Raw genomic sequence first — 14,283 nt, 5'->3', positions numbered from 1 at the left:
GAATATTATAACCAGCAAGGCTCACCTTCAGAAACAAAGACAAGATAAAGATTTCCCCAAACAAACAAAAGTTGGGAGTCTATTAGCACTAACACAACCTTATAAAAAATGTTAAAGGGAGCTCTTTCAATTGAAACAAAAAGACACCTACCAACAGCATATAAACATCTGAAATCACTGTAAAATTAAGAATGTAATCTTACTTTATTTAGAATAATACTATAATGTTGATATATGGGTCTAGAATATGTCAGGATTTTTTTAAAAACTACATTATTATTTTTTGTGGTTCTGAGGGTGAAACTCAGGGGCTTTCTATCATCAACCTACCCAGTCCTACTTTTATTCTTTATTTTAAAACAGGGTCTCAGTAAGTTGTAGAGAGTCTCACTAAGTAGCTGAGGCTGGCCATAAAACCACAATCCTCCTGTCTCAGCCTCACAAGTACTAGGATTACAAGTATGAGCCACCACACATGGCTAGAACTACATTATTAAAAATAATTATAGTTAGCCGGGCGTGGTGGCGTACCCTTGTAATCCCAGCATTTGGGAGGCTGAGACCGGAGGATCGCGGTTCGTGGACAGCCTCAGCTACTTAGTGAGGCCCTCTGCAACTTAGTGAGACCCCGTTTCAAAATAAAGAATAAAAAAAAAAATAGGGCAAGGGGTGTAGCTCGGAGGTCAAATGCCCCTGGGTTCCATCCCCAGACCCACAAAAAAAAAAAGAAAAAAAAATATATATATATATATACACACACACACACAATAATTAGCTAATGGATAAACAATATATAAAGACATAAATTGTGACACAAATACAATCAAATGCAGGGATTTTGTATGTGGCTCAAGTAAGTTGTTATCAGCTTAAAAGAAACTATCATAACTATGAAATGTTTTATGTGAGTGGCATGGCAATCAAAAAGAAAAAAAGGTGTCATAGATATCCAAAAAATAATGAAAAAAATTAAACCATAACACTACTGAAAATCACATCCCAAATAAAAAGAGCAAGAGAAATAAAAAGAAACTATCTACAAAACAGTAAGAAAACCATTAGCAAAATATATTAAGTCCTTACCTATCAATAATGACTTTTAATTTAAATAGGTTAAATTCTCCAATCAGAAGACATAAAAAGTCCAACTATATGCTACTTACAAGAGACTCACATTAGCTTTAAAGTCACAGGCTGAATGTGAAAGAGACAGAAAAGTGGCAAATTGAAAATGACGAATGGCAGCCGGGTGTGGTGGTGCACGCTTGTGATCCCTGTGCTTGGGAGGCAGAGACAGGAGGATCACACAGGTTCGAAGCCAGCCTCACTGGCTTAAGAGACTCTGTTTCCAAATAAAAATATAAAAATAGGTCCGGGAGTGTAGCCCGGACGTAGAAGGGCTTCCAGGAATCCCAGTACCACCAAAAAAAAAAAAAAAAAAAGAAAGAAAAAAGAAAAAAAGAAAATGACAAATGGCAAGCAAAAGAAAACAGGAATGACTATATACAAGAAATAGATTTTAAGTCCAAAACACATAAAAGACAAATAGGTCATTATAAAATGAAAAATGAGTCAATTTATCAAGTGGATATAGCAATTGTAAATATATGTACATCCAACACTGGAGCACCTAAATTTATACAGCAAATATTAACAGACCTGAAATGGGAGGGGCAGCAATCAATAACAGTAGAGGATTACAATATTCCATTTTTAAAAAACGGATACACCATGCAGACATAAAATCAATGTAGAAACAGGAGACTTGGACAGCATTATAGACCAAGTAGACCTAACAGGCACATACCAAACTCTCATACATTGTTTTCAAGCACACATGGACTGTTTTCTGGGATGGATCATATATTAGGTCACAAAACAAGTTTCAAAAAATATAAGAAGAATGAAATTATGTTAAGTATCTTTTTTATCCACAATGGTCTGAAACTAGAAATCAATAATGGAAGGAATTTTGGAAAATGTTGGAAATTAAGCAATATGATCCTGAGCAACCAGTGAGCCAAGGAAGATCTCAAATGGGAAATAAAAAAATACCTAGAGAGAAACAAAAGTGGACACACAATATACCAAAATTTCTAAGTTGCAGTAAAAAGCAATTTTTAGAAGTTAACAGCAATAAATGCCTGCTAAGGAAAAAAAAAAAGATTACAAATAATCTAACATTAAACCTCAAGGAAGTAGAAAAAGAAGAACAAACTAAACTTAAAGTTAATAGAAGAAAGAAAATTACAAAGATCATAGCAGGAATAAATATAATAGAAAGTATGCAATGACAAAAAAGATAAAACTAAATAGAGTTGATTTCTTTGGGAAAAGACAAAATTGACAAATCTTTAGTAAATTAACAAAGATAAAAGAGAGGAAACACAAATATATAAAATTATAAACAAGAGGCACCAAAATTGATTCTTCAATCATAAGATATTAGCAAGAATAAATATATGATAACCAATTAGATAATCTAGCAGAAATTAGTAAATTCTTATAAATATACAACCTACCAAGACTAAATCATGAAAAAACAGAAAATCATAACAAACCAATAATGGGTAAAAAGACTGACTCTGTAAATAAAAACCTGTCAACAGAGAAAAGCCTAGTGCCTGGTATCTTCACTGGCAAATACTTCCAAACATTTAAAGAAGAATTAATACCAAATACTTCTCCCCAAAAATTACTGAACAAGGAGTACTTCCAGACTCATTTTACAAGGCCAAAATTTCCCCGACACAAGAGCCAAATAAGAACACTATAAGGAAAGAAAATTACAGGCCAAGATCCCAGATGAAAATAAAGGCAAAAATATTCAACAGAATACTAGCAAACTAAATTCAACAGCACATTAAAGGAACTATACAATAGGAACAAGGAGAATGCATCCCTAGGGATGGAAGGATGGCTCAACACAGACAAATCAATGTATGGGGGCACTCACACATAATCCCAGTACTTGGGAGGCTGAGACAGGAGAATCACAGGTTCAAAGCCAGCCTCAGCAATTTAGCAAGATCCTCAACAACTTAGAGACTTTATTTCAACATAAAAATGAAAAAGTGGAAGAAAGAAAATTACAAAAATTATATCTGGGGATGTACCTTGGAGGTAGAATGCCCTGGGTTCAATCCCCAGTACAAAAAAACAAACAAACAAACAAAAAAAAAACCACTTCAATAAATATATGGGTATAACTACACCAAAACCCCACACTATGAAGTCAGATGCTCATAACTAAAGGTAGAATGGCTATGGGTATGAAAACTATACACACTGATAACAGGTGTGCTGAATTTATAACTCAGATATTATGAGTGGCAACAGTCTCAGTCATGTGATCTTCCAAAATGAACGGTATGATGAGCAGAGTAATATCATCTTATACCTCAGTGATTCTTGTGTCCTTATCCCCGCTGCCTGAAAATATGCTATCTCACATCCCCCAAAGAACTTTGCAGATGTGATTAAATTAACAATCTTCACATGGGGAGACTATCGTGTGTCACCCAGGTAGACTCAACCTTATGATGAGCAATCTTATGATAAAGGCAAAAGTCCTTAACAGAATACTAGCAAACTAAATTCAACAGCACATTAAAAGAATTATACAACAGGAACAAGGAGAATTCATCCCTAAATTGAAGACTTTCTCCAGCTGTGGACAGAAAATGAGATGGCAGAGTGAGGAGGAGTCAGTGCCCCTTTCTACTTCTGAATGCGGGAGGCTGAGCAAGCATTGAAGAGAGATCCATCGAGAAGTTTGACTGAGGCAGGGATGAAGTCCTCCATAACCTGGCTATAAGGAAAGACTTTCTAACCATGATTTTTTTCTAACCATAATTTTAAAATACAAATACAATAAAATAAAATATTAAATCTAACTACAACCATTTGTTTAGCTTTACAGGCCCCAAAAATAATAATCATAAATAAAGTCAAAGGGCAAACTGACAAACTTTGAGAAAATATATTGAACATATATCAAAAATAAGAGGCAATTATCCCTTATATGTTTTGATAAAAAATATAGGAAAAAAGATGAAAAACTTGTTAAAAGTGGGCAAAAGAAATGAACATATAATTTAAAAGAAAAAAGTTGCCATTAAAATATGAAAAATTGACTTCTGGGAAGATGGCGACCGAGAAAAGCGGGGCTTAAGAGCCCCGCTAACAACCAATCTCCATTACCACAAAATCAGCGCCTTTCATAGCCAGAAAACACCATTACCAGAGAAACAAAAAAATCACCAGGCTCCAGAGAGAAAGAGGACTGAGAACAGAGCTCAGAGCCACAGAGGAGATAACCGGCCTCACGCCCGAAGACGCGGCAGCAGCGCCATACTGCCGGCGGCAGCGGCGAATTCACCGGAAGGCTACAGCAAGCCGAGGTGAGCCGCTGCGGAACAGCCAGGCGGGATCTTTCGGCGCAGGGAACATCTAAAGCTCCCAGTGGCTGAGCTCAGCACACGCTGCAGGGATTCAGAGTGGAACTCAAAACCAAGAAGAAATACGCCAGCCTCACGGCCGAGGGCGTAGCAGCGGCGCCATATTGCCACCGGCAGCAGCAGCAGCGAATTCACCGAATCCAGTACAGCTACATCTGCGTACTCAAGAACAGTGAGTCAAATTGCGGGCCACAGAGGAGAAATTCCAGTACTGTACTCCCTGGGACCTGACCCAGTGTGGGAGTGGCGGTGGCAGAGATATCACACCATAGGAGAACGTGCAACCTGGCACCCCCCCCCCCAGTCTAAAGCAGCCTCTATCGACTCTCTGGGTCGAAGACTCTGTGATACAACCCAGTAAAGGAGTAGTGAGGTCTGAGATACTACTGACTCGAGATCCAGAACACTTTAAGTGAAGTCACAGTGACCCAAGGGAAGAACCCAGAGAAGGCACAAACCTCCGAAATGATGGGAAAGAGGAATAACAATGGAGCAATGAATGCCCACAACCCCACAACATCAGAACCCGATAAAACAGAAAATCAGAGATTTCTAGAAGATCAAATCAGGAAAATAACTGTAGAAATAATAGAGGTGCTTCGAAAAGAACTCAGAGAGAGCCAAAAAGAGATAACGGATGCAATTAATGAAGTAAAGGCCTCAATTCAAAGCACAAACAACCGATTAGACCACATGGAGAACAGAATCTCGCTCTTAGAAGATGAGCAATCCAAAAATGAACGCATAGTTTCTAATCTAGGAAAAAATATCCAAAAGCAGGAATCTGATATTGAAGAAATATGGGCCCATTTTAAGAGAGCTAACCTAAGAATAATTGGAATAGAGGAGGGAAAAGAAAGTGAAACCAAAGGGATCAACAATCTCTCCAAGGAAGTAATAGCAGAAAATTTTCCAAACATAGAGCAAGAGGTTGATACATAGGTCCAGGAAACTTATAGAACTCCCTTTAGACAGGATCCGAGAAGAGGATGCCCACGCCACATAATTGTCAAAATGACCAATGTGGAAGCCAAGCAGAGAATCTTAAAGGCAACAAAAACAAAGGGCCAAGTGACATTCAGAGGCAAACCAATTAGAATCAGTCCAGACTTCCCAAACCAAGTCATGAGAGCCAGAAGGGCTTGGAGTAACATATTCCAAACTCTGAAAGAAAACAACTTCCAGCCAAAAATTTACTACCCAGCAAAACTTTCTATCAAATTAGATGGAGAAATAAGAAGCTTCCATGACAAACAGAAACTAAAGGAATTTATGTCTTCAAAACCAGCGCTAGAGAAAATACTCAAAGAGATTAACTACAAAGAAGAAATAGGTAACACACACCAGAACCAGAGAAACAAGATTTTCCATCCAACAGACAACTAAGATTGGTTATCTGTGGAGATTCATTATTTATGTTATCTGTGGAGATTCATTATTTATGTTAGTCTTTTACCTATCTCTAAATGGTATTATTTGCCTTTATTGTTGTTAATTTTTAGGATTTCTAGTTGGAATATTAATATACCTTCAGATATAGGATTTGGAAATATTTTATCCCATTCTATTAGTAACTTTTAACTCTGTTTACATTGTCTTTGGATATACAATATTTTTTTTTATTTTTTAGGGAGTTTGTATACTCTTCTGTTGCCTCTGCCATTGAAATCATATCCAAGAAATCACTGCCAATTTCAATGTTGTGAGGTTTTATGACCCAGATTTTCTTCTAAAAGTTTATAGTCTTAAGATTTATATTTAGGTCTTTTATCTATTTTGAATTAATATTTGTATATGGGATTAGGTAAGGGTCCAATTTTATTCTTTTCCATGTAATTATTATTTTTCAACAATATTTAGTTAAAAGATTATTGTTTCCACCACCAAATGTTCGTGGAAACCTTGTCAAAAATAACTTGACAATATAGGGAAGAATTTAGCTCTAGGCTTGTATTTAACTCCAATGGTTTATATCTGCCTTTATAACAGTACTACACTGTTTCAATTATTGTAGCTTTATATGGTTTGAAATCAGAACATATATATCTTCTAGCTTTGTTCTTTTTCAAGATCGTTTTGGGTATCTAGAATCCATATTCCATATTAGGATAGATTTTTTTTCTGAAAAATAAATATATAAATATATGATAGTTTCACCTAAAAAAATAGAAAAAAAATATTCTCTGGTAAGAAAGAAAGTAAAAAGAAATATTGAAATATTATCTTTAAGTCATCAAAAGCTTGGTATCAGACAAATGAAACTTTTATGTGAGATTATCATTTTTAATTTTGGATAAATTGCTATAATACTAGATGTCAACCACTAAGCCAAGCATGGGAGGGAGTGATGGGGAGAGAATGGGGTGGGGATCGGGTCGGGGCTGACTGGGCGATGTGTGCATGTATGTCTACAAAATTTGTATCCCACTATGATGTATGAATACAGTGCACCAATAAAAAAAATAAAAAATAAAAAATAAAATATGAAGAATTCTCTATTATGAATTGTATCTAAATAAAACTCTTATACAAAAAGTAAAAATATAGAAAAGATATTCAACTTCTCACCTACGAAATGCAAATTCAAATTACTCTGAGATAATATCTCTATCAGACTGACAAATATTATTTTATTTTCATTTTTTTGGCAATACTAGGGAGTGAACACAGGGGCATTCTACCTCCGAACTACATCCCCAGCCCTATTTTTTATTCTTTGTTTTAAAACAGGGTCTCACTAAGTTGTTGGGACTGGCAGTGAACCTGTGATTCTACTGTCTCAGTCTTCCAAGTAGTGGGATTACAAGCATGTGCCACCACTCCTGGCTCACAAACATGAAATTCTTGATGGCCTTATCTGTTAGCATTGTTGGTGAGAATGCAAAATGGCCCAACAGTTACAGAGGAAAATTTGTAAAATCTGACAAACCAAATATTATATATTGACTCTATAATCCTACTTTCAAGAATTTATCATGAAAATGGTCTTGAGTGGCCTTTCCCAGGGCTGGCCGCCCTCCTGGAGGACCCCGCCTGGAGGTACTCAGCGCAATGGCCGGGTGACTCGCCCTCCTTCAGCCCAAAACCCTCCACCTGGGCCTGAGGGAGGAGCAGGGCCTCTAGAGCAGCGGCACCCCTGCTGGCTCATCTCTTTTCCTGGCAGTGATGGCTTCTTCTGTGGGACAATATGTTCAACAGAATGGCTGAATTTGGGCCTGACTCTGGCAGGAGAGTGAAGGGTGTTACTATCATTAAACCAATAGTTTATGGTAATGTTGAGAAAAAAAGATGGGCATACACATCAGTGGATAGTATATGTAAAACCGTATAGAAATGAGGATATGTCAGCATATGTGAAAAAGAATCCAGTTTAAATTACATGAAAGCTATGGCAATCCTTTAAGAGTTGTTACTAGGCCTCCAGATGAAATTACTGAAACAGAATGGGGTGAATTCAAAATAATCATCAAAATATTTTTCATTGATCCTAATGGAAGACCTGTAAGCCTATATCATTTATTAAAGCTGTTCCAATCAGACATCAATGCAATGCTGGGTGGGGAGAAAATAGTGGTTTCAGAGTTCTATAATTAAATGATATTTCAAGACCCAACAGCAATGATGCAACAATTATTAACATCATCTCATCAACTAACATTAGGAGCCTATAAGCATGAAACTGAATTTGCAGAACTTGAAGTAAAAAAACAGAGAAAAATTAGAAGCTGCCCCCCCCAAAAAAACAAGCTTTGAAATTGCAGAGCTTAAAGAGATTAAAATCAAGTTGTGAAACTATAAATTGTTTAAAAAATGAAATCAGAAAACTCAAAGATGATCATAAAAAAGACATCTGAACAGCTCTGAAGAGAATTTGGTAGTAAGCACGACTGGAAGCAAGGTGGACTTGAATGCCAAATGGACATAATGCAAATGCTGTGGTGTTTCTAAAGGAGCTGCACAGAGTGCTTCACCACGGATAGCTCAGCAATGGAGTCAATAGCATTGTGCTATTCTTGTATTTTCAGTGGAAACATATGTGTATGAAAAGAATAGATGCTATATAGGCATTTTATCACTCCATTTTAGGGAAAATATGATATGAAGAACAATTTTAAAAGTTTTTATTGGAGAATATGTGTAGTTTATTTTCCTTTTGATAGGCACCAAAATTTCTTTATAAAGAATAATATATAAATTTTATACTTCTCTAGTAGTTAGAATTAGTAATAAAGTTAGTGTGCATATTTAAGTTCTTACAAGCCCCCATTCTACCTCTTTTGTATATGTGTCCAGTAAATAAGAAAATAGGCTTCTATCTACATGAAAATATATACATATTCATTAGAACTTATTTGCAATTACAAAGTATTGGAAACTACCCAATATTACATTTATAGGAGATTGCTTGAAAATTTTCTGTTTATTCATACAGTAGAATAATATGAAGCTATAAAAATGAGGAAGACCTCTACGAAAAGACAACTGCTCTTACTTTACAATTCTATTAGTGAGTGGCTAATGAACATGGTATTTGAACATATCACCTTTCAACTAGACCTCTAGTATGTGTCCATGAAAGGACACATACTAGACTAGTATGTGTAGAAGGAACTAGTTCCTGCTGCTGATTCTGGTTGCAATTACACCAGAATTTTAATTTTTTTTTTTTTTTTTGATGCTAGGGCATTCTACCTCCAAGCTAAACAGGGTCTTACTAAGTTGCTGAGGCTGGTTTCAATCCTGTCTCAACCTCCCAAGTACTGGGATGACAGGTATGCACCACCATGTCCTGCTCAGAATTGTAATGTCATCTAACAGAAACCAGATTTGGAAAAATAAATCAGGCAAAACCCAGGCTGAAAACATGTGAAAAACTTCGAAAGCTGTTATCGATAACTGAGGTGAGAAGGGCTGAGCCTGGGAAGTAAAGCTGCTATAGAAGAAATAGAAAATGCTGAGGTAAACAAATAAAAATGTGATAAGGTGCTTAGTAATTAAAATCAACAAATTACTGCATTTGGATAAAAGGGGAAAATTGAGATGCAGATTAGATGGAAGAAGAAAAAAGGGATTTAGTTTCAATTTAGCAATAAGAAGAAAATCATAGCTAAGAAATCAAAGATGACCCTGAGACTTCAATGAGATTTAGACAGTGATTATTTTCATTAAAAGTCTTATAAACTTAATTGTTGTTAAAATTTAAATTGGACTTGACTTGCCTTTCATCCAACTATTATTTAGAAGAAGGTCACCAATCTGATGTATTTGTGACTATGTTGAAAAAAATCTGGAAATATGCCCTTATCTGGTTGTTAAAAATAAACTTGTATTTTTTCATAACTATGAATTTACTGGCTCTACTAGCACTGAAAAAAGAATAATCAGTTAAGAGAATCTGACCTACCTAACACTTGAGCCAAATGATTTAAGATTTTTATAGCCTATTATAAAACTTATTTTGTGTACTGCCACAAATTTGTGTTAATGATGTTTTTCTTTTACTTCATATGAAACCCAGTTCTAAAAATAGTCAAGTCTAAAAATAAAGCAAACCCCACAGATTAAGTGTAGCTTTATGCATGTACAAATAACAAGGAAGTCTATCTTTGTGTTGAGTTCATCTTTGAAACCTTTTCATTAATATGAATTATATTATTATATAAACCAAATCCATTCTATTATATAAACCAGAGAGGTCAATGAGCTTTACTAAAAATATGTAAGTCAAGCAAAAAAAAAAACACTTATATTTATAGATCTAAAGAGCATCTTTTTTTTTTTTTATCATGAAACCCAACTGAAACTTGACAAAATTTGCAAGTATCAATACTACTACCATATATTTTGATCTAGTTTAGGGAAAGAAGCAATAGTGAGAAAAAGGAAACATATTTACCTCCATAACTTGTTACAGTTTTTATATTTCTCTATTACTTCCCAAGTCTATACTTCTGGAAATTATTGTCCCTTAGACATTTTCTCTGAAGATGAATGAACACAAAACTGGGAAGAGGGGTTTTCAGAATATTTGATTAGTTTGCTTATATCTATACCCTTTCTCCAGTTCTTGTAAAACATTTATAACATCATCAGGGTACATGCTAAAGATAGGCAAAATATTCTACTGCAAAATTTTTTGCCATTCAATTACCATCATCCAGAGAGAAAGGATTAATAAGATATAATTTAGTGATCTTATTCTTTCAGAAACTAGAAGAAACTGACTCTATCCATGTCAAAAGTGTACCAGGAGACAGAATAGCCAACCATTAAATTTAATAGTTTTGTTTTCCTATCCTCATTCAACCATCTATCATCAAACTGAACAGAAAAAACAAAACATCAAAATAAAATAATGTATTTATGAGCATACTGTCAATGTTCAAAAGTATATAGGAAATCTTTTCTCAGATTCTAAAGATAATTTTCTCACATATTAAAGATACCATCCTCAATCGCAAGATACTTTTGGTGTTTCTTCTGTATAACTAAGAGATATGAATTATTTGATACATATATACTTTTTTTCTTCATGCCCTTTATAGTGGACAGCAAGATGAGTTAAACATAAATTTCACAGGTAAAGCACAGTGTAAAAATAATCATAAACTGACTATAGAAACCTAACACAGGAATACTACTATTGGGAACATTGATGAGGTAAATGTATTTCCAACTTTCATCGGAATGGGAATTTTATTTAATATGAATTAAATATTCATGCTCATAATCTGATGAACTCTCTTGGCTCCATTCCAATACTAAGCTGGAATGAAGTCAAAGAGAAAAGAAATATTTTCCTCCAAAGGTCTTGTCCAGATGAGTTAAAGCAATGACATCTGGGATATTAACTATAATAGTTATAATTCTAACTGTTTCACAAAACATATTAAGAATTCCAAGTTTTTCCCCTCAGTGTTTGGCAGGAAAACATTTTTACTGGAAATCAGAGGGTTGATGGCACACAGGCTGGTGAGAGGAGAAGGCTCCCTCAGATCATTTCTTTCAGGAGCTAAAGAAGGGTGGAGAGAGAAATGGGCACAAGAGACAACCTGCTAACTCTGACAAAGACACCAAGAGGCATGATCATGTACGAGAGTGCTCTTCAGGGCATTCTCCATACATTTACTAAGGGGGACCCCCTTAACTGTCCTTACTTCCCTTTAGAAAATCTAAGAGACCTAGAATCAATTTATAAAAACTCATTTCAAAATATATTTTTGTGGATTCTAAGACTTGCCACTTGCAATGGAATGTAAAATATATTTTCATTTCCTGATATGGTTATTTTATTTTTATTTTATTTTTATTTTATTTTTGGTGCTGGGGATGGAACCCAAGGGCATTCTACCTCTGAGCTATACCCCAGCCCATTTATTTTTATTCTTTATTTTGAAACAGGGCCTCATTAAGTAGCTGATGCTGGCCACAAACCTCCAGTCCTCCTGTCTCAGCCTTCCAAGTACTAGGATTTACAAGCATGCACCACCATGCCTGGCTCCTGATATGTTTATCTTTCAACATTCAGAGTGTCTCTACTAGTTTAAATCTCTTCACCTTAATTCATTTTCTTCATGATTTCATAAACTTGGACATATGCTTCTTCATGGATTTCATCTTTTAAGATCATAAATATTCTTAGTAACTATTTAAACCTTCTAGGCCTCCAATCAGTTGATTGTTTTAATTACCTTTGCCTCCTTTTTAACCCATCTACTTTGTTTTTTTTAATATGATAATGAAAATTATATAAAATAGCACAGGTAGGAATTCACATAGGCTTATACAAAGGCTGCTTAGGCTTTTGTTTCCAAAATGGCTTTCAATGAAAGTAAAAAATCCTAAATGATACCATAGTGTTCTAAATGAATTAAATTAACCAGGGGATGGAGGAAATCATACCTGCCTTTGTAACAGAGTTGTCTGCTAGTAGCCCAAAAGTTACCATTATGTAATTGCAATTTCATCTAAACTCTGGCCAATTCAACAAACAGGTAAAGTATCTTAAAGCAGCACTGAAGGAAACTTCTCAACAGAATCATTTGAAATATGAGCAGCTAACAAAATCTTCTATGATCTAATGTCATAACAACTAACTGGTTTAAATGTCATCTTTCAGAAAAAAAGACCATTTTTAACACAAATATATTTAACATGAGAAATAATTTGATAGTTTAACTAAAGCATAAACTGAAAACACAAAAAGTATCCATCCTAAAATGTAAGTAAACAGCATCACATGCACTCCCAAACCAAAGAATAAAAATAAAAGCTCTACTATAAGAAGCCAAGACAACTATCCGAAGATTGACACATATCATCAAAAAATTAAGATTAAAATGTGTTAGGAGAGATCATGACAAAGAAAATACACAGTAGAAAATTTCACTCTGTAAGAATAATAGGTATAAGCTTCCTTTTATACCATACTATGTACAACATGTTCACCCATAAAAATAATCTATTCAGAAATACTTTGGAATATATGTAACCAAGGAAACAAAAGACATATACACTAAAAATTATAAAACATAGCTAAAAGGAATAGAAGAGAATATCAATAAATAAAAAGACAACCATATTCACTGACTGGAAGATTATATTATTAAGACAGCAGTATTATCCAAAGTGATCTACGTGTTGAATACAATCTCTTTGTATGTATGTATGTATGTATGTATGTATGTATGTATGTATGAATTTATTTACCTTGTGGTGCAGTGGATTGAACACAGGGGCATTCTACCCCTAACCTACACCCCAGCCCTATTTTATTTTTTATTTTGAAACAGGTTCTAAGTTGCAGAGGATCTCTCTTAAGTTGCTGAGACTGGCCTCAAACTGTGATCCTTTCTCAGCCTCCCAAAAACTGAGTTTACGGTATGTGCCACCACATCTGACTTAAAATCTCTTTTAAGATCTCAATGACATGTATTTTTATAGAAATAGAAAGACCTAAAATTCATATGAAATGTCAAGATACCCTAAATAGTCAAAACAATCCAGAAAAGAAATAACATGTGCAGAGGTCTCATACTTTCTGAAAAACTTATTATAAAACCACTGTAGTCAGAACAGTATTATATTGAATTATATAGACACGCAAACCAATGGAATAGAAAGTCTAGAAACAAATCCTTGTGTAGATGGTCAACTGGTTCTTACAAGTGCCAAGACTATCCAATGGCAAAAAGAAGTCTTCTCAACATGGGTGCTAGGAAAATTGGATATCCACATGCAAAATATTAAAGTTGGTATTTACCTCACTCTGTATATAAAAATTAATTAAAAATGGATCAGGGATCTAGACATAAGACCTAAAACAGTAAAACTCTTAGAAGAAAACATAAGGAAAAATTCATGCCATTGGTCTTGGCAGTGATTTAATACATATAATGCCAAAAATAGGCATCAAAAATTAAAAAAACGATACATTGGACTTCACCTCTGTGAATCAAAGGACACCATCAAGAATGTAAAATGATAACCCATAGAATGGGGAAAACTATTCAAAAACCATATGTTTGAGAATAGAGTCTATATCAATACATATATATATAGAATAAGTATATATATAGAATATGTGTATATATGTGTATATATACATATATATAGAATATGTATATATAGAATATGTAGAATATGTATTCTATATATAGAATATATGTATATTCTATATATGTATATAATATTCTATATATGTATATATACATGTATTCTATATATGTATATAATATATGTATATTATATAATATAATACATATGTATATAATACATATGTATATATGTATTATGTATTCTATATAGAATACATAAATAACTC

At 34.3% G+C, this 14,283-nt stretch overlaps 1 protein-coding gene and 1 pseudogene across 2 annotated transcripts in view; one reads left to right on the top strand and one right to left on the bottom strand.

The window, feature by feature from the left end:
* The window catches only part of VWA8 (von Willebrand factor A domain containing 8), a gene marked incomplete at both ends in the record, with an annotated part of 383,297 nt that overhangs the window by 281,909 nt on the left and 87,105 nt on the right, over positions 1 to 14,283 (bottom strand). The window lies entirely within an intron of this gene.
* On the top strand, positions 7,648 to 8,314 carry LOC308258586 (YEATS domain-containing protein 4-like; annotated as a pseudogene). Its single transcript has one exon. The product of its transcript is annotated as a YEATS domain-containing protein 4-like (transcript).

Source organism: Muscardinus avellanarius, assembly GCF_963383645.1.
Source record: "Muscardinus avellanarius genome assembly, chromosome: 2".
Taxonomy (NCBI): Eukaryota; Metazoa; Chordata; class Mammalia; order Rodentia; family Gliridae; genus Muscardinus; species Muscardinus avellanarius.
This window is presented reverse-complemented; position numbering and strand designations above follow the sequence as displayed.